Below are 23,677 nucleotides of genomic sequence, written 5' to 3'. Positions count from 1 at the left end.
CCAATTCCTGCCGCTGCCCGATGTGCCCACCATCTAGATGGGGTAAGTGACAGTGGCCTGGCAGACAGCGGGGGGGAAGGGGGGGGTTAAGGTGCTTAGCAAAGTTACAATTTCACCAGCCAACGTGGTGCCCTCACATCATTTTATATTCAACTGCAAATCAGTTCTATCATCTCTTATTGTCTGCATGCCATCCTACGCTGTGCATGATGTTGCTGTATTTTTCTTTTGGCCGTTATCCTTTCTGTAAACCCACCTGCTCCAGGCAATGAATCTTTTTTTGCTTATGCTTGCAGTGTGCTGCTTAGATCTTCGGTGCTCAGCAGAAGTTACCACATTTTTTAAATAGTTACTTTGCGTTGGGCTGAGACCAGCAGGGTAGCAGCTTCTGGAAACTGATGATAGACCCATCAATCAGTAGTTGTTGAAGTCAGCCTTTGTCCATTGTTGAGATACATGGGAGAGGGGTTTTGGAGCTTTATATGAAACACGCAGCCAGCGTCATGTTCTTTGATGGCGCCCTAGAGGAGGGGCGAAGCGCGTCGACATACTTCCGGTTCGTGCTAACCAGTGACGCAATTTCCGCCTCCGTGGAACGCAGGCCACACAGCGGCGAACTCGGATGTTTTTTCCTGATGCCTGTCTTTGACAAATGTAAGTTGTGCATTTAATGCACTTGATAACTCATGTTGAACGGTATTTCACTATGAGTTCTTCCTCTGTTTTCCCATCCATGGAGTTTGGTATATCCTCCCTGTCGTAAAATATCTTCTTGGAAGAGTTTGCTGAGGAACCATCCTGCATATCCCCCAGATCATTAGATCACTGCTTTTTGATCCCAGACTGTGAAGCTGAGGATCTAATATTTCTGGTGAGTGGGGTCATCGAAGGGGGAGTCACCTCACTTGCTCGTAGTTTTGGAACACCATTACACTTTTTACAGAAGCACCAAGGACTTTTCAGATTTTGTGTATATTTTGTAGTAATATAACTGAACCAAAGTGACTCCATCTTGTTGATCATAAGTTCATATACCTTTAATTCAGTCTCAGACTTTTATATTCTAGCTAATTCTGTATTTCCAGCTTTGTAACTGCATTTTGTAAGAACACACAACAAAACAGCTTGCCCAAGCATTCATGCTCCTTATATAACTGTGGCTTTCCTGTTTCTTGTTCCTTGTTCTTTTGGGACAGGAAAGCATGACTTATGAGTCATGGCCAGATGGCTTATTCACTTTGGTAACCTTATGTTGACTATGTTTTAGGGGTTATAGACCTGCATAACCATATATCGCTGACTTGTTTAATTATATTCATGATATTCAATACATTCCTTTACTAACCACTCCCCCCTCCCCTATTGTGATTCCTAGAGTACCCTTAAAACCCCTTCAAATGGAGGCACTGCTGAGATAAGATGATCAACTGTGGTAAGTAGAGCTGCACAATTAATCGTTAATAAATCGCGATCTCGATTCACCCCCCCCTGACGATCTATATTGCTGAGTTTGCCGATTCTTTCATATAACAAGTGGAGAGACTATCTGCTCACTCAGCTGTCAAAAGAAAACATCTGGGCAGTCTGCCAAGTTTAGAATATAAAACATTGTAACTAACCTTCCTTCTTAGATCAAAGGGATACACTTGTTTGTAAAAAAAAAAAGTCTGGGCAGTCTGCCAAGTTTTCAACAAGTGTAAATGCAGGAAGTTTAACCACTTAAAGTATAAATCTTTTTCTTACACTTCTTTCTTAAGTTAAAATCAATATTTTTTTGCTAGAAAATTACTTGGAACCCCCAAACATTATATATATTTTAGCAGAGACCCTAGGGAATAAAATGGCAATTCCTGCAATGTTTTATGCCACACTGTATTTGCCCAGTGGTCTTTCAAACGCAATTTTTGGGGAAAAAATACACTTCAATGAATAAAACTAAAACGCCGCAAGAATCGTGAGAGAATCGCGATCTATCTTCTAAGCAAAAAAATCATAATTCCCATTTTAGCCAGAATCGTGCAGCTCTAGTGGTAGGTAATTTTTTTGTCTTATTCTGACGAATTGTTTTCTTGCCTCAGCTCTGATAAACCTTAATTTAGTTTAATTAAATTTAAGAGACTAAGAAGGGAGACAGACAATGCCTTATAGTGGCTTTTGGTAAACCCGGCTTTTGGTAAGTCTGTTAAGAAGTTTTAATAAGTAGTACTACACTGCTTTTGGGAAGGAGGGAAAAGTGTTAATAAGGTAAGGTAATAAGTTTTTTATGTTCCAATTACATTGATGTATAAGGCACCATTCACTAGGATGTATATTGTGTGATATAGGCTGCTAGCGCTGTTTGTTGCTTTATAACGCAGCCAGGGAGGCATCACAGGATGAATGTGTCTGGCAGGTAATTGTGAGTTGTGACCATATACAGTATATTGCATAGTAACATAATATATACAAAAATGTAAAATAGGTAGAATTTATTTCATACATAATAACATGGTAGGATGATAGCGTAGCACCATACCGGTTCACAGCGATAACATCATATAAAACACCAAACTCATAATTGTGTGTCTCCACAATAAAGAAAATGATTTGAATTGGTCAGATCCAGTAGAGCAGGGATATGCAATTAGCGGACCTCCAGCTGTTGCAGAACTACAAGTCCCATTAGGCATAGCAAGACTCTGACAGCCACAAGCATGACACCCAGAGGCAGAGGCATGATGGGACTTGTAGTTTTGCAACAGCTGGAGGTCCGCTAATTGCATACCCCTGCAGTAGAGCATAATGCTGGTAACAACCTTGAGATTTAAACAAAGGGGCATCTAATAGCTCGACACATTTCATGGCTAACTTCCACTCTTTAGGAGCAGATGCAGGACAGGTGTCTATAAATACGTTAAAAATCAAATATCCAATTGGGTATGTCTATAAGAGGAGGAGAGAAAGGAAGATGCAAGGGTAGATCCCCCACTCATACTTACAGACAAACTATGAGTCTGGGCACAGGCGTGGAAAGCTGGAGGCCAGCTGGGAGAGGTTGATGACCCTCCCAACTGGCCTCCAGCTTTCCACGCCTATGTCTTATAGACATGCCCAATTGAATATTTGATTTTTAACATGTGTTTTTTTTTTTTTTTCTTTTCACTTACAACAAATTTATTTAAACCATGAGGGCTTTACTTCTGGCTGTATTCGGATTTAGATGTGAAGGCTCTCAGTGATCAAAGTCTACATCTCTTGGCAATCTTCTCCTGGCACTTCTCCTTGGCTTCCTTTGTTCTCTTAGCAAGGAGCTTGGAATACTCTGATGCTTCCTTCTAATTGTTTTGAGTGTGCTGCTTCTTCAGAGCAATACGTCTGCGCTTGTGTTGAAGAACTCTAGGTGTTACAAGGTGCTGGATCTTGGGGGGCCTTAGTCCTGGCCTTCTTCCCTTCCTTAGCAAGAGGCTTACCCACCACATATTGGCGCACGTCATCTTCTTTGGACAGGTTGAAGAGCTTGCGGATTCTGCTTGCCCTTTTAGGGCCCAAACAACGTGGAACAGTGTTGTCTGTGAGGCCAGTGATGTCCTTCTCACCTTTCCTGACAATCACCAAGTTAAACATACCTAATTTGGCATCTACAATACAGCCACACACAGACTTGCGTTTGCGCTCGCCAGTCCTCCTGAGGCAGTAACAGGAGTGTCCCTTGCTCAACAGCAGACGAACACGGCCGTGGGTGCTGCTTTAGCTACTGGTCTCCGAGCAGGACTCCTGACCATGACATTATGTGAGTTAGGGACCTCAGACTGTAAGCTCCTTGAGGGTAGGGACCGATGTAGACGTCCAACGTCAATTGTTAGCACTATATAAATACTTAAAATAAACATGGAATGCTTCCATATAAAACGCATGGATTGTAGAGACGGGGAAACATGAGGACAAGACAAACCTGAAGACAGCTTTCCACCTACACATTCAATATTTGCTCATCAAATTGCCACCTAGCTGAGATATAAAATGTCACGGGAAAGCTACATTCCTAATATCACATAATGATGGTGCTCAAAAGACAGTTTTTATGTCTCTGAGTCTGCAAGAACGGAAACACAAAAACATGATCTTCAATCTACTCTTTAAAATAAAAAAAATACAAACTTAATTCAATCGAATTTTCTTACAAAAGCCAGCTACTGTTTGCTGTCGCCAAAAATGTTCCTGCTTTGGTAGGCAAAGTCAACAGTAGCAAAACATCGGGTAATATAATAAAGTCCCTAAAGCATGCAAGTTATCATTTCCCCCCAAAAAATCACCTTTGGAAATATTCAAATTATTCGAATTAACGAAAAAGCCCATTTAACAAAATTTTCTGAAAATTCGCAAATTCATAAATTTGTACATTCGTAAATTCCAAAATTTGAGAATCCAAAAATAAGACTGAAAATCCGAAAATTCAAGAGAATAAAAACCCCAAAAAATGAACGAAAATCCCAAAATGAGAAAACCTGAAAATTCAAAAATCCAAAATAATAACTAACTAATTAATAATAACTATTACTAACTAATAAATTATAGGTATTGGAATAATATAGGTATATGTAATTTCCTTTCAAATGTGGCTGTTAGTGAACGTAACCAATACGAATTTATCCCAAGTTACGAATTATCCAAATTAACGAATCTGCATCTAAACGAATGAAATGTAATGAATTAATAATAATAAATAATAATAAAAACATTTTATTATTATTAAAATTATTATTTATTATTATTAATTTGTTACATTCATTTAGATGTGGCATTAATTATTTTGGATAATTTGTAACTTCAGATAAATTCGTATTTGTTACATTCATAAACAGCCAAATTTGAAAGGAAATTCCAATACGTATAATTTAATAGTTACTTATTATTAGTTAGTTATTATTTCGGATTTTCAAATTTTTGGATTTTCGCATGTTCAGAATTTCGACCTTCCGAATGTTCGAATTTCAGAATTTACGGATTTCCGAATCTCCGATTTTTTGAATTTACGAATATCGCATCTAAACAAATAGAACATAACGAATTAAAATTTTTCCAAAGTTTCGAATTTTTTCAAAATAACGAATTTAGATCCTAATGAATGACCCGAAAAACGAAAAAAAAAAAAAAAACAAAAAGCAAAAAGAGTGAAACGCAAACGAACACATTTTTTGGCAGTGCACATGTCTATCAGAATCCCTGCCAGTCATAAGCATGCACACGGGTGTGCCAGATGTACCTGGGCACACCCTAAGCATCTCCCTCCTCTCCTCTTCCGTCAGCTACTGAGGTCAAACAGAAAGATCGGATTCGGGATGGAGAGCAGGGGGGTGTATGGCAATAAATATGTCCTGTTTACTGGCCCCTTCTTTCCTGAATGAACACAGTGAGTAACCAGTATTGATCGCTCCTATGTCCATTCATAACTGAAGCATAGTAAACTATGGATGTTATGCTTCACTTTGTGAATGAACAGGAAGCCGCTCAGCAGAGAGCACTCCCTATTCATTCACTGGGGAATCTCTGTCCTAGAGATGCACATGAAGGTGACAAGGATTTCTTTTGTTTCGTTTGTTTAGGTAATAATTTCATTTTGCCACATTTGTCATGCTAGAATGAATAATTTTCAGAATTTGTTTCATATATTCGGATTTGTTTTGTATATTCGTTATTTTAAAATCAATTTGAAATTCAAAATATATCCAGAAAACAATAAAAGTGATGGGAAAAACAAAAACAAAAAAAACCTCAGAAAACAATAAAAATTATGAAAAAAAATAAAAGAAATTCGAAATCTGAAATTCGAATTTAGGAAAACGGCTATATTCATTCTATTCTACCCTGATCAATTCAATTTTTTTCTATTCTATTATTTTCTTTTCTACGCTACTCTATTCTGTTCTTTTATATCCTATTGTACTCCTTTATTTTCTATTCTATTTTATTTTATTGTATTATATTCTATTAAGCAGAATAGAGTCTTATCATCTTATTTCACTTTTATACCTTACTGTATTTATTGCAATTTTAAAATTTGTTCAAATAACTCATTATTTTTGTTACGTTATTTTCATATTATAATTTATTTCGGATTAATTGAAATTTGTTACTGTTGCGATTTGGAAATTTGGATACATTCGAATCTCTGAATAACAAAAATTTCATCCTCATTTCTATTTGAAACTAATTGCACATTTCTAAATCCCATTGTGGCCACTAGAAGGAGTAAATACTAGTGGCCATAGTAAATACTAGTATTAAAGAGAGATACCTGGGGGTGCCCCAAACATGCCCCTGACAAAAATGGAGAGGATTGGACTATTTCGATACCCAAGGATTAGGCAAAAGGTATGATAAAATATAACAATTTATTGATAGAAAAACATGATTAAAATAAGGAAAGAAGACAATTTACAGAAGGGGCTATGTACAAACAATAGTTACAGCCATGCATTGTTCATTCAAGAGATTTCAAAGGGCCGTAGATCCCCAAGGATCACAAGGGGCAACAAAATGTAGATCTTGACACAGTCCTCTACATGTTTCGTGGCATAAGCCGCTTCCTCAAGAGGATTCAATCATTGACATCTACAAAGATAGGCATAATCTCATAGTCAAACAGCCATAACAGATAGTCTATAGCAGGGGTCTCCAAACTTTCTAAATGAAGGGCCAGTTTACCGTCCTTCAGGCTTTTGGGGGGCCGGACTGTGGCCAGTGGGAGTAGAAACATCCCCGGCGTCAGTGTCAGTCAATTATATCCTATCACTGATTTTAGAGGGAGGAATAGTGCCCCATTGTTGGTGCCAGTTGGAGAAATAGTGTCTCATTGATGGTGTCAATGGGGAAATGGTGTCTCATCATTGGTGTCAGTGAGAGGAATGGTACCCCATAATTGGTGTTAGTTTGGAGGAACAAAGCTCTATTTATGGTGTCAATGGGAGGAATGGTGCCACATCACTGGTGTCAGTGAAAGGAATGGCACCCCGTCATTGGTGCCACTTAGAATAAATAAAGACTCATTGATGGTGTCAGTGAGAGGAATAAAGCCCCATTGATGGTGTCAGCTGGAGGAATAAAGCCCCATTAATGGTGTCAGTTGAAGGAATGGTACCCCATCATTGGTGTCAGTTGGAGGAATAAAGCCCCTTTGATGGTGTCAGTGGGAGGAATGGCATCTCATCATTGGTGTCAGTTGAAGGAGTAAATCCCCATTGATGGTGTAAGTTGGAGGAATGAAGCCCCATTGATGGTGTCAGTGAGAGAAATGGTACCCCATCATTGGTGTCAGTTGGAGGAATAAAGCTCTATTTATGGTGTAAATGGGAGGAATGGTACCCCATCATTGGTGTCAGTTGGAAGAAAAAAGACCCATTGATGGTATAACGTGGGAGAAATAAAGCCCCATTGATGGTGTCAGTTGGAGGGATAAAGCCCCATTGATGGTGTCAGTTGGAGGGATAAAGCCCCATTGATGGTGTCAGTTGGAGGGATAAAGCCCCATTGATGGTGTCAGTTGGAGGGATAAAGCCCCATTGATGGTGTCAGTTGGGGGGATAAAGCCCCATTGATGGTGTCAGTTTGAGGAGTAAATCCCCATTGATGGCGTAATTCGGAGGAATAAAGCCCCATTGACGGTGTCAGTGAGAGGAATGGTACTGCATCATTGGTGTCAGCTGGAGGAATAAAGCTCCATTGATGATATCAGTGAGAGGAATAGTACCCCCTCATTGGTGTCAGTTGAAAGAATAAAGCCCCATTGATGGTGTCAGTGGGAGGAATGGCATCTCATCATTGGTATCAGTTGAAGGAGTAAAGCCCCATTGATGGTGTCAGTGAGAGGAATGGTACCCCATCATTGTCCGTTGGAGGAATAATGCACCAGGGGCCAGATAAAGGCATGCAAAGGGCCCTCGGGACACAGTTTGGAGACCACTGGTCTATAGTATAACAACGGAGGGTCCATAAATTCATTCATTGCTTACCCGAAGAAACCGATGGAACATAAGGCAGCACAATAGAGGCACCCAAGGCAAGGCAATGTCATAATGTGCTTGTATGCATCGCATACTAGCACATTATGAGATACTTACCTTAGAGCGAAGCCCTCCAGTCCCCTGGTGAGAGGACTGACATCTCCCTACATTCTTCCTCCGGGGTTCGCGTCCTCAGGCTACATGAGTGGCTGGGGGGCGTGATGACATGTGCGGGAGCCGCCGTTCACGGCACTGTATGCCCCACCTTCAGAGCGCATGCTCCGGTAACGTCACTGACTGCATGCAGTCTGAATATCTCCTAAACTGTGCAAGTTTAGGAGGTAGTCACAGTACCTACAGGTACCCCTTATTATTATTATTATTATTATTATTATTAGAGTTTACTACCACTTTAACCCTTTGATTGCCCCTAATGTTAACCCCTTCCCAGCCAGTGTCATTAGTACAATGACAGTGTATATTGTTAGCACTGATCACTCTTTTAGTATTACTGATCCGCAAAATTTGTCAGTGTCAGATTGTCCGCCATAATATCGCAGTCCCACTATAAGTCGCTGACTGCCACCATTACTAGCAGTGGCGGCTGGTGTTTTTTTTTTTTTTGCCTCCCCCCCAGGTCGCTGTCCGGGCATCGGCTGTGGTGTCCTCTCCTAAGACTGCTGTGCATCTCCTCTCTCCTCCTCCTAGGCGCTAGGCATTCAATAGGATCACCTGACATCCAATAGGATCACCTGACATCCAATAGGATCACCTGATGTATTTTCATGACCCAATTCCTGATTAGCGTGGAGGAGATTTAGTGTGGCAAATTGCAAATATTCATTCTCTATCATCACACAACTAGGTGGGCGCAGAGCTCAGTGCTCTGCTCCCCGAGCCCACCCCTTTTTGAAGCCTATCAGAGCCTCTGGCTCTAATCACGTGCTTCAAAAACCACTCCCTCCCCCATTGGATTCCATGGTCCGGCGCCCTGTGTGTAGATCAGGGGGCTGGACGCATGGCTGGGGGGGGGGGGGCAGCGCCCGTGCGCCCCTAATGGACGGGCCGCCACTGATTACTAGTAAAAATAAATAAATAAATACAACCCACCATATACAGAAGGATGTCAGCTATACCGGGCCCTGGAGGTTCTCATCAGATCAAAGGAGGCCGGAGACCTCGCTACATAGTTGTGTTTTTTCGCATAAAAAATCATTACCCCTTCAATACCGGGCACTTCTATACACCTTCCTGCCCAGGACAATTTTCCGCTTTCAGCGCTCTCACATTTTGAATGAAAATTGCGCGGTCATGCAACGCTGTACCCAAACAACATTTTTATAATTTTTTTCCCACAAATAGAGCTTTCTTTTGGTGGTATTTGATCACCTCTGTGGTTTTTATTTTTTGCGCTATAAACAAAAAAAGAACAAAAAATGTTTCTTTGTTTCTGTTACAAAACTTTGTAAGTGAGTAATTTTTCTCCTTCACTGATGAGGCAGTACTGATGGGCACTGATGAGGTGGCACTTAAATGCAGCACTGATGGGCACTCATAGGTGGCACTGGAGGGCACGTATAGATGGCATTGATGGGCAGCACTGATCAGAGGCGCTGGCAGGCATCACTGATGAGCACAGAGTGCCATCCCTAATGGGCAATGGTTGTCATCCCTGGTGGGCTCTAATGGGCTTACCTGGTGGTCATGGGTGGGCATCCCTGGTGGTCCCGGGTGGCCATCCTTTGGGGGGGGGTTCTGCAATGATAATGAATCAGTGAAGATCACCCCTGTCGGGAGGGCAGCCGATCGTCTCTCCTCTACTCGCGTCTGTCACGGCTTTTCCTGTTTACACTGTGATCAGCTTTGATTGGGCACAGCTGATCACATGGTAGAGAGCCTCCGTCAGAGGCTCTTTACCTAAATAGGAGATGCGGTGTGTCATACTGACACCAGACCACCGATCGCCGCGCTGTGTGCCCCCCACGGGCGCGTGATCGTGGCTTATCCTGCTGGAGGTCATATGACGCCCAGTCAGGATTACTGAACCACTTCCCAGCCGTCATTCTGCTATAGGCCAGGCGGGAAGTGGTTAAAGTGTATATAAAAAAAAATAGCGTTTGAAAAATTGGTGCGCAAATATCATGTGACATACAAAATATGCAACACCCACCATTTTATTCTGTAGGGCCTCTGATTCAAGTATATATATATATATATATATATATATATATATATATATATATATAATGTTTGGGGGTTCTAAGAAGTATTTTTCTAGCAAAAAAAAAATAGGATTTTTATATGTAGGAGAGGAATTTCAGAGTTTGCACGGACTGGAACGCCATTCTTGAGCAGCAGCCCAGTGACTTTGCCTAGGCCGAGATGATGTCATCAGTCTGCAGCAGGCAAAAAGAAGCATTTCCTCAGTCTCTCCCCTTCCCCACTGACTGCCTAGGCTGAGATGATGTCATCAGTCTGCTGTATGCAGGAGGAAGCATTTCCTCAGTCTCTCCTCTCCCAGAGACTGCCTAGGCTGAGGTGATTACATTAGTCTACTGCAGGCAGGAGGAAGCATTTCCTCATTCTCCCCTCCCCCAGTGATTACTTAGGCTGGGATGATGTCATCAGTCTGCTGTATGCAGGAGGAAGCATTTTCTCAGTCTCTCCTCTCCCAGTGATTGATAAGGCTGAGATGATGCATCAGTCTGCTGCAGACAGGAGGAAGCATTTCCTCAGTCTCTCCTCTCCCAGTGACTGCCTAGGCTGAGGTGATGACATTAGTCTACTACAGGCAGGAGGAAGCATTTCCTCAGTCTCTCCCCTCCCTCAGTGATTACCTAGGCTGAGATGATGTCATCAGTCTGCTGCAGGCAGGAGGAAGCATTTCCTCAGTCTCCCCTCCCTCAGTGATCAGACTGTAACATTGTAACTTTGTAACAAATGACAATGGGAGAGGCTGCAACAGGGGGCTGATCTGTGTCAGACATTTGTGAACTGCACAGACACCCATATGTACACGATTGTGTAATCTCTGAGCCAACAGGAAGTAGATGGCGATCCTAGATGATGCCTAAACAAAGATGGTGCTGTCCTGGGGAGTAAAGCGGGTGAAGTACTGTGATCTTGTAATAAACACATGGAAGGGTTACACTCCGCGCTTTCAGGAACCGAACGCCGAAGAATGTTTTCAGGAGGACTCGTTGTTTCCAGGCGTTGCGGTTTCAGCTTTTTTGCCAGTCACATTAATCGCCATAAATCCGAAGGTCTGTCGCCGGTAATTCCATGGCTGGGACGGCTCACCCACCAGGCCCAGCACCGGCCCGTCAGCCTTCGGCTCGACAATGTAATGACCTGTATAGAATCCACGGGGGATTAAAGACCCCAATTAATCATGATTAATGCACAGAGCGGCTCCAGGGCTGGAAACATGTGAGTCATTAGAATTAATGGCAAACTAAAAAAAAACGCCAAACGCCTCCCCGATGAGTCGCCGGAGAACTGACCAATGCTGTGCCTAATCAGATGTTGCCAGGCGCTCTTCAATCACGATTTACCTCTAATAACCGGGACTGTCACCGGGAATTACCGACTTCCACCGTGACCTTATACAGACGTTCGGTGCGCAGGAGGACGCCGGCGGGGGGGGGGGGGGAGGGGAGAACGATCGTCTCAGGAAAGTGATGAACAAAGTGAAATATATTTACATCCATTCCCTTCCGTGTTATGTTATTATTGGTGGTCATTCATGGGTGGTCGGAGGAAGGGTTCAATTCCAGATTGCCCCAGCTGGTGTCAGGGGCGCTGATGTAAGGGGGGACTTTAATAGGAACCCTGATGTACGGGGGGGGGGGGGCTCTGATGGGGATCCTGATGTAAGGGGGGACTTTAATTGGGACCCTTATGTAAAAAGGGACTTAGATGGGGATCCTGATGTAAGGAGGACTCTGATTTGGACCCTGATGTAAGGGGGGTCTTTGATGGGGACCCTGATGTAAGGGGGGGACTCTGATGGGGACCCTGATGTAAGGGGGGATTTTGATGGGGACCCTGATGTAAGGGGGACTTTGATGGGGATCCTGACATTAGGGGGGACTCTGATTAGGGACCCTGATATGGGGGGGGGACTCTGATGGAGACCCTGATGTAAGGGGGACTTTTATAGGGACCCTGATGCAAGGGGGGGACTTTTATGAGGGCGCTGATGTAAGGAGGGACTTTGATGGGGATCCTGATGTACGGGGGGACTGTGATGGGGACCCTGATGCATGGGGGGTCTCTGATGGGGATCCTGATGTAAGGGGGGACTTTGATGGGGATCCCGATGTAAAGGGGGACTTTGATGGGAATACTGATGTAAGGGGGGACATTGATGGGGATTCTGATGTAATGGGGGACTTTGATGGGGACCCTGATGTAAGGTGGGGACTTTGATGGGGATCCTAATGTAAAGGGGGACTTTGATGGGGACCCTGATGTAAGGGGGGACTTTGATGGGGACCCTGATGTATTGGGGGACTCTGATTGGGGCCCTGATGTATTGGGGGACTTTGATGGGGATCCTGATGTAAGGGTGGACTTTGATGGGGATCCTGATGTAAGGGGGGACTTTGATGGGGATCCTGATGTAAGGGGGTACTTTTATGGGGACCCTGATTTAATGGGGGACTTTGATGAGGATCCCAATATAAGGGGGGGGACTTTGATAGGCATCCTAATGTAAGGGGGGACTTTGATGGGGACCCTGATGTAAGGGGGACTTTGATGGGGATCCTGACATAAGAGGGGACTCTGATTAGGGACCCTGATGTAGGAGGGACTCTGATGTGGACCTTGATGTAAGGGGGAGTTTTATGGGGACCCTGATGTAAGGGGGGACTTTTATGGGGACCCTGATGTAAGGGGGGACTTTGATGGGGATCCTGATGTACGGGGAAACTCTGATGGGGACCCTGATGTAAGGGGAACTCTGATGGGGATCCTGATGTAAGAGGGTACTCTGATGGGGACCCTGATATAAGGAGGGACTTTGATGGGGACCCTGATGTAAGGGGGACTCTGATGGGGACCCTGATGTATTGGGGACTCTGATTGGGACCCTGATGTATTGGGGGACTTTGATGGGGATCCTGATGTAAGGAGGGACTTTGATGGGGGCCCTGATGTAAGGGGACTCTGATGTGGACCCTGATGTATTGGGGTAATCTGATTGGGGCCCTAGTGTATTGTGGGACTTTGATGAGGATCCTGATGTAAGGGGGGACTTTGATGGGGACCCTGATGTAAGGATGGACTTTGATAGGGATCGTGATGTAAGGGGGGACTTTTATGGGGACCCTGATGTAAGGGGGGACTTTTATGGGGACCCTGATGTAAGGGGGGACTTTGATGGGCATCCTAATGTAAGGGGGGACTTTGATGGGGATCCTGATTTACGGTGAAACTCTGATGGGGACCCCGATGTAAGGCTGGGACTTTGATGGGGATCCTGATGTACGGGGGAACTCTGATGAAGATCCTGATGTACGGGGGGACTTTGATGGGGATCCTGATGTACGGGGGAACTCTGATGAAGATCCTGATGTACGGGGGGACTTTGATGGGGATCCTGATGTACGGGGGAACTCTGATGAAGATCCTGATGTACGGGGGGACTTTGATGGGGACCCTGATGTAAGGATGGACTTTGATAGGGATCCTGATGTAATGGGGGACTTAGATGGGAATCCCGATGTAAGGGGGGACTTTGATGGGCATCCTAATGTAAGGGGGGACTTTGAGGGGGACCCTGATGTAATGGGGGACTTTGATGGGGATCCTGACATAAGGGGGGACTCTGATTAGGGACCCTGATGTAGGGGGGGACTCTGATGGGGACTCTGATGTAAGGGGGACTTTTATGGGGACCCTGATGCAAGGGGGGGGAATTTTATGGGGACCCTGATGTAAGGGGGGGCTTTGATGGGGATCCTGATTTACGGTGAAACTCTGATGGGGACCCTGATGCATGGGGGGTCTCTGATGGGGATCCTGATGTAAGAGGGGACTTTGATGGGGATCCCAATGTAAAGGGGGACTTTGATGGGAATACTGATGTAAGGGGGAACTTTGATGGGGATCCTGATGTAAGGGGGGTAACTGATGGGGATCCTGATGTAAGGGGGGACTTTGATGGGGATCCTGATGTAAGGGGGGGACTTTGAAGGGGATCCTGATGTAAGGGGGAGACTTTGAAGGGGATCCTGATGTAAGGGGGAGACTTTGAAGGGGATCCTGATGTAAGGGGGAGACTTTGAAGGGGATCCTGATGTAAGGGGGGACTCTGATGGGGATCTTTGTTTTTGTCCTGTAAATATTTTTTAAAATAGGCTTGAATAGGCTTGGAGCCCCCCACTCTAAGGCAGTTCACATGTGACACCACAACCGCATTCATTCATTATGGATGGCACTCCGATGCACTCAGGGAACACACATGCAGTTCAGAATCCTGCGACATTGCGTAACTCCTGAGGATGTTTTATTGCGTTGGCAGCCCTTTATTTTCCATGGGCTGTCTTAACACAATGCACACTAATGTTCAACATAACACATGTGGAAACCATGTAAATGAACCCTGGAAGTGACCATTCATTTTCTAGCCCACTGCATGCAAAGCTTTGATAGAAAACATCATCCTTCATTCATTCAATGTCACACTTCAGAGGACAGCGGTAAATCGGCGGGGCGGTGGAACATTCGTCACCTCGCCCTTATGCTGTTAATTTGTAGCTGGAAATTACAAAATATTTTTCCATTTCATCGCCAGACAAGCTGTTCTCTGGGTGCAAAACTGCTGATTAAAATTAATATGATTTAATAGATGTACGCGGATTTTTCCAAAGCCCTTCCTGAGGCTCGGCAAAATCTGCGGGCGAGGTACCGAGAAGAAGACAAAGTTTATTTACAAGGGATTGAATTATGAATAAGCATATAGAAGGCACGATAACAGCCTGTTCTAATGGCTTCCATTCAGCTTCCGCAGAATGTTCCCCCTAGAATCGCCATTCACCACATTTCCATTTAATGTATAGAGTGCCGGCGTACTCTTCAGCTCTTTACAGAGTACACAGAGCCATTTACGATGCTGGTTGACCCTGAAGGTGCTTACAAACGAATGTTCCTGCTAAAGTCATACACAATATAAACAAAAACAACCTGAATAGACCGGGGGGGTAAAATGGCCATTGCACATCTGTTTATTCAAAGTCCTCCCTTTCCTAAAACACTGGAAAAAAGTGCAAAATAAAAACCCATGAGGGGGAAAATTGTCATGGCAACCCCTAACAAGTGGCAAAGGGGTCACTCATGGCTTGGAACCAGGGCCGTCTGTAACGCGGGGCAAAAGGGGCAGCTTCCCCGGACCCAGTCATTTTTGGGGGGCCAAAAGCAGCTACTCCTTGAGCCCGTGCCCGAGCCCTTGCCAGTGGCAGAACTACTTTCAAAAGCTGAGCCCTGGTGTTCTGCCACTGTGTGTGTTGGACTGCTGCCTGAACATAGTACACTCAAGTCACTGCCACACAGCGCCGCTCCTCTGGCATGGGGGTCACTCAAGGCTTGAAACCAGGGCCGTCTTTAACGTGGGGCAATAGGCTGAGCCCTGGTGTTCTGGCACTGTGTGGAGGGGGGTGGGGGTGATGGGCTGCTGCCTGAACTCAAGTACACTCAAGTCACTGCCACAAAGTTTTGCTCCCCTGGTAGGTGACATGTGGGTCACTCAATTCTTGGAACCAGGGTTGTCTTTAACACAGGGCAAAAGGGGCAGCTGCCCCGGACCCATTCGTTGTTGTGGGGCCCGAAGCAGCTGCCCCTTAAGCCCACGCCAGTAGCAGAACTACCAGGGTCACAAGCTGAGCCCTGGTGTTCTGCCACTGTGAGGGGGGGGGGCTGCTGCCTGAACATAGTGCACTCAAGTCACTGCCGCACAGCGCCGCTGCCCTGTCAAGTGACATGGGGGTCACTCAAGGCTTGGAACCAGGGCTGTCTTTAATGCAGGGCAAAAGGGGCAGCTGCCCTGGACCCAATCATTGTTGTGGGGCCACTGTGGGGGGCGCTAACTGAACATAGTACACTCAAGTCACTGTTGCACAGCGCCACTCACCCAGCCTCCCTGGGGCCACCCATTGAGTTCACAGCTGCAGGCAGATTGGATATGGCCATCAGGGGGAGGAAACTAGAGGTTATCTGGTCTGTGAAGGGGGAGGAGCTGGAGGAGGTCTCCACTGTGTGAGGAAACCCCATCTTGTGATCTTGGGTTGGTGTCCCTGCAGACACGTGGATGGAGCCGGAGAGACAAGGAGGAGGAACTGAGTGGCACTGATGACTGATCCCACCCCGCCAACACGGCCACTCATCCCATCACCCCCAGCACTGCCACTGATCCCATCAACCCCCAGCACTGTGAATCATACCCCCCCAGCATTGCCACTGAACACACCCTTTCCCCCCAGGCCAAGTAACCAATGGATGAGCGGTAATAATTTGCAGTAACCTCTAGCAACTAATCAGTGAGCAGTAATGATGTGCAGTAATCTATAGTATCCAATCAGTGAGTGGCAATAATGTGCAGTACCCTCTAGCAACCAATCATTGAGTGCTAATGATGTACAGTAACTTATAGCAACCAATCAGCGAGCAGTAATGATGTGCACTATCCTCAACCAACCAATCAGTGAGCAGTAGCTGGTGCAGAAAAGCTACAGTGTGGAGACTGTACACAAAAGGCTAGGCAGAGGAGCATTTTGTGTACAGTCGCTCCTTCTTTGGGTGCCCCCAGAGCAAGCTGCTTGGTGTGGGGGCACCCAGCAGGAGGGAGGAGCCAGGAACGCGGGTGTGGGACCCGAGAAGTGGATGAACCGGGTTGCTCTGTGCAAAACCATTACACGGAGCAGGTAAGTATAACACGTTTGTTATTTTTATTTAAAAAAATCACTTTAATGCTTTTACTAAACAGAAAAAAAATGCACATACAAGTGTAGGATACACAATACAACATGCACAAGCCAATTCTTCTTCTTCTTCTTGCTCAGAGTCCAACTCAAAACTTCTCCAAAGTCCTCCAGCTTCAAGCAGACATGTTGCTCCTTTGTGTATGTTCCAAAAAAACGATGTCCTTTGTCCTCCCCTCCCCCTAACTTCCTCTTACATCATATCCTGTAAAGAGCTTCCTCTGCTTAGCTCATAAACCAGTCAAACCATTTTTTAAAAAAAATAAGGCTTTAGTATCACTGTAAGGTATATACAAAAAAAAAAAAAAAAATCTGCCTTTAGAACCACTTTAACCTTAACCACTTGGCCTTAAAACCTATCTATGGTCAAACTGTCAAATAATATATTAATTTGCACATTGTAGTTCAGTTATTTCTAGCCTTCTCCTAATAATCAGAACCACCTTGAAGTCTGTAAACAACGGAGTTCCAATATCATCAGGACAGAAAGTGATCGGAAATCCAAAATGTTAGTTGTCAATGGAATATCAGGTAATGGGGACACCTGTACCGGTGACAACCGTGCAAGAGGGGAATCCCATTAAGTTTCAGGAGATCCCCCCTCACTTACTGCTGGCAGGAAATAAAGATTAATTTCTCCCCAGTGGGATCCAGGCAAAAAAAAAAAAACATAATAATAAAATAAAAAGTGTATAATCATTTCTTCCTCTGTACAAAACTAAACATGGATTTGGCTTTTAATGCGCACTTTTAGAACACTTAAATAGGCTAAACTGAAAATATTTTAGCATGAATTTTGCATCAGCTTATTATTTTCAAAAGATAGGAGGTTGGACGAGGTTAAATTAAATCCTCCACAATGTTTATCTTTAATTTGGCATGGAAAATTAAGGCCAATTATGGGCCTTGGTCTCCTCACCCTCTTTAGAAGAACAGATTGAGTTATAAGCCAGAGCAATTTCATTAGAAAACGAGGCCGGGGATCGGAAAGTTTTACATTCTCTCTACAGAACTGGAGCAGAAATACTCTTCATAGGAGTGTTAAAAAAGACAAGCAACTTTTAAAAAAGTACAAAAAGTATGGAGGCACTTATTATGCAGAAATAGTTTTTTGAAGCTTGGTATCAGTGGCGGCCGCTCCTTAAGGGGCGCAGGGGCACCGTCCCCCTATCCATGCGTCCGGCCCCCTAATCTACATGCAGGGCGCTGGACGCATGGATTACAATGGTTTTTTTTTTTTTTTTTGAAGCACGTGATTAGAGCCTGAGGCTCTAATTGGCTTCAAAAAAGGGTGGGCTTGGGGCGCAGAGCACTGCGCCCTGAGCACACCCACTTGTGTGCCAATAGTGAATTAATATTCAATATTGTAGTCCTCATTCTCCTCCCAGCCAATTAGGAAGCCCCTATTGCCCAGGGAGGGTGGGTCTTCCTCATTCTCCTCCCAGCCAATCAGGAAGCCCCTATTGGCCAGGGAGGGTGGGCGATCGCCGCCGCCCCGAGCACACCCACTTGTGTGCCAATAGTGAATTAATATTCAATATTGTAGTCCTCATTCTTCTCCCAGCCAATTAGGAAGCCCCTATTGGCCAGGGAGGGTGGGTCTTCCTCATTCTCCTCCCAGCCAATGAGGAAGCCCCTATTGGCCAGGGAGGGTGGGTGATCGCCGCCGTCCATCTCCTGCGCGCGCGGGCGGAGGGTATGATAATGGTGGTCGCCACTGTCCGTCTCCCATGGCGGTGGGGGGGAATGATCACCGCCCTCCATCTACTAATATGTGTGGACATTCCTTCCTTGGGAAATAAGGGTCAATGGTTGGGAATGTTGTGTGGAGGCCTCTGGAATGGAGTGGGGCACAATATGGCGGAGGGCTCTTGGCGCCAATTCTAGCCAATCGCAGAGCCCCTCTTACACACTGTTTTTGTTATATTTTAGTAAGGTGACCCCAACATACCAAGCAGTGGCAGCTGGTGCTCAAAATTTTTTGGGGGGGGGAGGGGAGAGCACAAACTAATCCAATCCACACCCCCTTCAAAAAAATCTGAGCACCAGCTGCCACTGCTTGGTATGTTGGGGTCCCCTCACTAAAATAAAACAAAAGCAGTGTGTAAGAGGGGCTCTGCGATTGGCTAGAATTGGCACCAACAGTACAAGTGTCCAGCTAGAACACTGCCATTCCTTCTGAGGCTGAACCCTCCACCACATTGTGCCGCACTCCATGCCAGAGGCCTCCACACAACATTCCCGACCATTGACCCTTATATTCCAAGGAAGGAATGTCCACACGCGTTAGTAAATTTGCTGCTCTTTACTGATGGAGTTCAAGGAATGGCATAACAGTCACAGCACATCATAATATTGTACATTCCGGTTTCAACACAACACACAGTCAATCACATTTACTGGCCGGTCCGCAGCAATCACATGTGAAAGCATACCTCCCAACTTTTTGAGATTGGAATGAGGGACACCTATCAGCAAAAGTATGCAGGCATAGGACACACCCCCTGCCACACCCCCTTAAAGGAGAATTGTTCAAAAAAACAAAATTGGTTGAACCCACAAGTGCTTTTTTTACCACTACTATTCCTTTTATATTGGCTTTTGGAATTTACAAATGCAGCAATTTAGAAATCAGATGAAAGATTTAGCGCTGGAAAACACTTTTTGATAGATAAAAAGTGCATTTTATATACATCTATATAGATCAGACCAAAATGAGGGGGAAAGAGGTACAGAGGGGCATTGCTCCAAATCAGGGACAGTCCCTCGAAATCAGGGACAGTTGGGAGGTATGTGAAAGCCTATGCAGCACTTTAGGCAGCCCACCACCCAGGGTCATTAGTACTGATAAGACTGTGCTCTCTGTAGATGCCTCCTTCATAGGTGCACCTCTCCCAGAGGGAACAGCCTCACTCCGGGAACTCTTGGCCTGGCCTAAAATGCAACCTGCCCTAGCCCCCGCCTCCATAAGGAGGACAGACTGTCAGAATTGACACTTGCACGTAGAAGAGGAAGGACAAAGCAGCCAGAAATCACACTATGTGCTTTGGATTGAGGCAAGTACACACTGTGGAAGGGTGTGCTTTGTTCATTTTTTCATTTTTATAGGTTTACAACCACTTTAATACAAGAAAAGGAAAAAAAATGCTGCAAAAAAAAAAAAATATTTACAGAAAAATATTGCAACAGAAAAGGGATAACTACCACAGTAATACAAAAAGAGGATTAAGACGGAAAGTACTTCAGAAAAGTCATGGGTTCTTGGGCTCTGGCTACAGTCCAAGATTCTGAGCCTCTGAGCTCCCGAGAAATAAGACTCCTGCAGATATCCTTCTTTTTGATGGTAAAGGAGAGCTCCAGGCTGCGGATGCAGCAGCTTAAAATGCTGGTAATTAGTTGACACTTGTGAATGTATTCTTAATCTTGATGTAACGTTATCAGTTTAACCCCTTCAATAGCAGGCACTTTTACCCCCTTCCTGCCCAGGCCAATTTTCAGCTTTCAGCGCTCACACTTTGAATGCCAATTGCGCAGTCATACTACACTGTACTCAAACTACATTTTTGTCATTTTTTTTCCACGCAAATAGAGCTTTCTTTTGGTGGTATTTTATCACCACTGGGGTTTATTTTTTTTTTTTTTTTGATAAAAAAAACAAACAAAAAAAATGAACAAAAAGTTTTTGTTAGTTTCTGTCAGAAAATTTTGTAAATAAGTAATTTTTCTCCTTCACTAAGCGCTGGTTCACACAGGGGCAACACGACTTACAGCGCGACTTAGCAAGGCGACTTCAGCGCGACTTCAGCGCGACTTGGGGCGACTTACAAGGCGACTTCAAGTCGCCTCCAAGACAGACGACTTTCCAGTGGCCAATCAAACTACAATCCGCTCTGGGGGAGGGAGGGGTTTGCGTGAAAAAAAACATCTTCTCTTCCTGTGAAGTCGCTTCACTATAGACCACGATCCGACTTGTAGGCGACTTCCATTGAAATCAATGGGTACAAGTCGCCTACAAGTCGCCTTGAAGTAGTACAGGGACCTTTTCTGAAGTCGGAGCGACTTCAGTAGCGTACATATAGACGGCTCTCATTCACTTACATGGACTTTCAGATGTCAAGCGACTTGGGGCGACTTGAGGTCTGACAAGTCGGATCCCAAGTCGCGGTAGTGTGAACCGGCACTAATGGGCACTGGTAGGCTGAACTGATGGGCACTCATGAGGCGCAATTATGAGGAGGAGGTACTAATATGCAGCACAGATGGGCACTGATAGGTAGCACTGATGGGCACCGATAGGCGGCACTGATTGACACTGATGGGCACTGATGGGCGGCGCTGATGGGTATTGAAAGGTAGCACAGATTGGCCTCACTGATAAATATAAATTGGCATCCCTGATGGGCACAGATTGGCATCACTGCTGGATATAAATTGGCATCCCTGATGGGCACAGATTGGCATCACTGATGGGCACTGTTGGGGATTCACTGATAATCAGTGCCCTGATTATCTGTACAGGTCTCCCCTGTGAGGAAATGCTGTTGATCGGCTTTTCTCTCCTCACACTCTGTCAGTGTGAGGCAAGGAGAGCCGATAACCGGCCCGAATAAGAAACGTATAGGAAAGCCGGCCGGCTCCAAGGCAACCCGTGTCTTCCGGGTGTTCGAATCGCGGTGTCATCGGGACGTCTGGGAGGAGGAGCTACGTCCCGACGACGCCGCGATTCGAACACCCGGAAGACACGGGTTGCCTTGGAGCCGGCCGGCTTTCCTATACGTTTTTTTATGCTACTGATTCTGTAAGTGCAATCTCTACTTTTTTATTCAATAAAACGTTGGATTTTATGCTATGTGGAGCACTTTATTTCTTTCATGGGGACACATCCTATCCATGGTGATGTGATTGGTGGAGAGAGTTCCTGGATTTGGATGACAAGTGCCTGTTGTACAGATCCCTGGCTGGGGTTGTAGCCATTCGCCCTTTCAGGTCTCCTATAACTAAGAGACCAATTTTTTCTGGTAAGAGGCAGCAGTTTTTGAGAGGTGGAGGTCTGTCTACGCACCTTATTTCACTACAGCAAGTTTTTGTTCCAGTATTCACTCAGCACTTGGGGATACTTATCATTTTGTTTTGCATGCGTGTTACATAGCATGTACGGACTATAATCATTATCGTTTCTGTACAGCCATGGACTTTTTTTGGGTTTTATAATTTTGTTTATCTCTACACTGATTATTCATTTTATGTTTTGGCACAGATATATATTTGTCACATTATTATATTTTGCCTCAGTGTTTTGAGACATTCACTTGTTGTTTGCATCTAGTCACGCATTATTGAGTGTTTCTTTTTCTTTTTTCTGTTTTCTTTTTTTCCTTTTTTTCACGGACATAGGAAGCATTATGTGTCCTACCAATTTATTTTTATTATGGTGCATTCATACACTGACTAGCATTGAAATATTTGCTCAGTGACCACTACTTATCCTCATATTTTTATGAGGCTTTTGGGCACTTGTTTGTTGCCACTCTCAGTTTTTTAGCACAACTTTTTGAATTTTATTATCTTATTCTGAGGACTGTGACTACCAGCTCTACTCACTTACAGAGTAGACTTGGCCAGCTAGCTACTCCGGCACTCATGCCGCTCCTTGCCCTCACACTCCCTGTCTCTACCTTCAGAAGTGTTGGGTAAGAGGTGCAAGAGAGACCTCCATAACATTTCAGTCTTCACAAGGTGGTACCTGGTGTGCGCTTCCACTTTTTCATTTATAGTTTGACTGTTGGGAGAGTTGGGCCCCTTTGAAGCTAGCACCTGGCAGTGCTTGGAATCCCTGGGTTCAATACCGTGGGCCTTGGAGTGGTGCTTTCTAGTTAATCGGGCCTGAAAAAACATACTGTATTTCATATGTACTTCTGAAAAATCACCAAACCTATACTGTAATATATACACGGTATATTTTATATAGCTGAAGTGAAGTAACTCAATTGAGTGTTGGGTTCAGATCAGAGCAGGTCACCGCTGGCGACACCAGAAGAACCCTTCTATTCAGCATCTCACAGAGGAGTAAGTGATAGTTGTGACGGAAGTCCCACATTCTGCTTGAGTGCTTCCGTCAGTATACCACTTCATAAGTCCTGGAACACAAGTCCAATGGATCTGGCTATAGGAACCCCCAAGAACTAGACAACACCAGTCTTGGAGTACGTCAGGAATCATCTTTTATTTGAGATCTCACACAAATATATACAGCAGGATGACTAAAACCTAACCTAATTAACATGAGCTAATTATCTAATCCTTTAGATAGCCTAGGTGACTAAGAGACATGACCTTTTGGACAGACTTGTGAGCTTCTCACAGTAGCAGAGTTAATTAACACAAACAACAATGGGTGAAAATACTCTTAGAGCCCACACTAGACTTATTTACAATAAACACATTATAGCAGACAACAGACAGGTGACTGAAGTTGATGACATTAGCATCTAACAGTATGAGTCCCAATGGTATGAATCAGTCACTATTCTAATATGGCATATAAAGGGTTCCCAGAGTCTGCGTGTCCTGGGGGGACATGGACCCGAATCCAAAGCAACACCAGCCCCAGGGTCCCCAGGCATACAGCTCACAGAGAGCACCATTCCCCCAAATGCCAGGGCCCATAATCAGTGGGCAGGAGACTGGCATTCAGTCCCCTCCAAAAGCCTCTGTCCT

The 23,677-nt window shown here is 44.8% G+C and overlaps 1 pseudogene; it reads right to left on the bottom strand.

The window, feature by feature from the left end:
• Positions 1–3,056: 3,056 nt before the first annotated feature.
• Positions 3,057–16,253, bottom strand: LOC141148086 (small ribosomal subunit protein eS6-like; annotated as a pseudogene).
• Positions 16,254–23,677: the final 7,424 nt, after the last annotated feature.

The sequence above is a fragment of the Aquarana catesbeiana genome, linkage group LG06, assembly GCF_042186555.1.
Source record: "Aquarana catesbeiana isolate 2022-GZ linkage group LG06, ASM4218655v1, whole genome shotgun sequence".
NCBI lineage: Eukaryota > Metazoa > Chordata > Amphibia > Anura > Ranidae > Aquarana > Aquarana catesbeiana.
Note: the sequence above shows the minus strand (reverse complement) of the source record. Positions and strands in the feature narration are given on the sequence as shown.